This window comes from Cricetulus griseus, chromosome 4 (assembly GCF_003668045.3).
Source record: "Cricetulus griseus strain 17A/GY chromosome 4, alternate assembly CriGri-PICRH-1.0, whole genome shotgun sequence".
Lineage (NCBI taxonomy): Eukaryota > Metazoa > Chordata > Mammalia > Rodentia > Cricetidae > Cricetulus > Cricetulus griseus.
The window spans coordinates 227,109,939-227,112,587 of NC_048597.1; positions in this window are offsets into that span (position 1 = coordinate 227,109,939).

Sequence of the window (2,649 nt, forward strand, 5' to 3'; positions counted from 1 at the left end):
CCATCCATCCATCCATCCATCCATCCATCCATCCATCCATCCATCCATCCATCCCTGTTGAGCTCCCAGTTCCCAGGGGCACCTGGGTTGCTCGGATCCCCCAGGACACAGCTGGTCTTGGGACTCTTTCCAGCCCCTGGAGCGATCTGGATCTCCATTGGGGAACCTGGATGAATCATCTACATCTCCCTCTGTCAAAGTCATTTATGCCTGGGAGACTCATAAGAGGCTGCTCTGAAGAACCCTGCCTTAGGAGAAGCCTCAACGAAGGTTAAATGAAGACTTGTTTCCTACGGTGGTGAAATTCCCTCACAGAACACCAGAGGGCGGAATTAGCACGTTGACCAGAAACCTTTCCAATCTCCACTTTCTGGCTCTGAACTCCCTTTAACCTTTCCCAGGCCCCTGGGTCCACAGCTCTTGCTGGTGAAATAGAGGTCCAAGAAGGGGAAAATGCCTGTGTTTAGGCAGAGCCAACATTTGAATTCCAGTTCAGGGTTTCTCTCTTCACAGACAGGGTCTCAAGTAGCCCAGGCTGGCCTGCTGCATAGCTGATAATGACCTTGAATTCCCAATCCTGCCGCCACCTTCCAAGCAATGCGATTACAGGAATGCGCCACCACTCTAGGCGCTGCGGGTTGACCCCAGGGCCTCCTGCATGCTGGGCAAGCGTGCTACCAACTGAGCCACACTCCCAGTCCAGAACTAATGGTATCTTAAGTTTTTTCCTCCCCACAACACTTTGCCATTAAGGATAAGAAACAGGCCCAGAGTCGGATCCTGAGAATGAGCTCTAGGCAGTGCTAACTTGGAGTCCCTCCAAGCAATAAGAGGCTGTTTCTATTGGCCATGGGGCCCCTCTAGTCCTCCACAGTCACCCCTAGGAGAATTGGGAGGTGACATATCCAGGGTGTGTATGGACTGTGATCACTTCTGCTAAAGCGGCTCCTGGCTCACACAGAGCCCTCCCCAGCTGTGGGCGTGCAAGGGCGGGGCCTCCAGCCAGCATCCAGATCCTGACCCCCCCCCAGTCAGCTTCCACCAAGGCCTACCTCTCCCCATCTCTCTTCCTCCTCCTCAATGGTCTCACATCCCCCGGCCATCTTCTGGTCTGTTTCATGTATGTCCTGTCTGTCTTGTGGCAGGTGTTATGACAGTCCCCAGAGGCCATTAGGGAAGGAATGGGAACTATGTGCTGCCCTGACCCACTGCCCCGCCCTGCTCTTGGCACTAAATATAGCTGAGGTCCAGGCCTCAGGCCGACATCATGGCACTCAGGGGAGGTTCCAGCCCAGCCAGGGAGACCTGGTGTGCCTATAACCCATGTCATCTTCCATGCTGTGGACTCCTAGGAGACTCCACCTTCTGCTTTATGTGAGGTGTCAAGGTGTCTGGCTTGTAGGCCAACCTGGAGGGTCCTCATGGATCAAAGGCTCTGAGGGTGTGGGATGAAGCAGGAAAATGCTGGTGACAAGAAAGAGACAGGACATCCTCCTGTCCTCCTACCTCAGAGGGAGGAGAAGGGAGGCTGCCTGCCCCACCTCCTCCCTGGCCTGTCCACCATGGATGTCAGGGTCCTGAGGGAGGTGCGGCCTGACATTTCCTGCCTGGGCCTCAAGCAAAAGCTCTGGGTGGTCCCTCTTGTCCCTGAGCTCTGATGAGGAGACCACACACAAACCCATGCTCTAGCCGGTCACCATGAGGGCGGCCTGAGCAGATATCCCGTACAAATCACCAGCCACTTCTAACCCCAACTCCCAGGAACCCACAAAAGCCTTGTGAGAGTTAGATGCCAAAGAGGTCAGATGTAAGGACCCTCAGAGGTCGTCATTAGGGGAAACAGAGGCCCAGAGAGGAGACATGAGCTGTCCATGGAGCCTCAGCAAGGGGGTGGAAAGTGCGGGGGCGAGTTTTCTGGCTCCTGGCCTTCCCATCTCCACTCTCGGCCTGGCCTGAGACTCCTACAGTTTGGGGCCAGTATTAGGATATAGTTAGTTTCAAAAACTGTCCATATATAGGTCTGCTATGCTGAGACAGCCACTCAGGACCACCTGCTTAGGACACCCCCGCCCCTTGCCCCTTCCCCTGTAATCCCCTGGTCCCTCATCGGCACTGACCTGCTCTGGGTGTCTACCGTGGGCAGCCTCAGATCTGATCTTCCATTCTGAGCTGCCACAGGGCAAGACAATGGCCTGGGACAAAGTCATCCCACCCAGGCTGTCTCACAAAGAAAGCTGTTCAAAGGCTAGCCTGGGCACGGAATCGCTGGGGCCTTATAAGCTAAGATTGTCACCAACAATGCTGGGAACTGGGCTTGCTGAGGCCTTGCTATTCCTGGCCCTTACCTCCCTAGCTTTTGTCTGTCCCTCTTCCCCTCAGCCCTGGGACTGGCCTCAGGCCTCCTGGGGAGTAACCCCGAAGCAAGAGTAGTTCCATATTTGCGTTTTTATCTAATTTTGAGACAGACTGTCATCTAGTCCAGCGGTCTCAAACTCAAGGAGTGGTGGAGGAGGAACTTGAGCTTCAGATCTTCCCGCCTCTGCCTCCCAAGACTTAGACTGAGGCACTTCACCACCTAACCGACAACCCAGGCCCATAGCTGCATTTTCAAAACCAAAACTCCAGGGCCAGCAAGATGGGCCAGTGTAA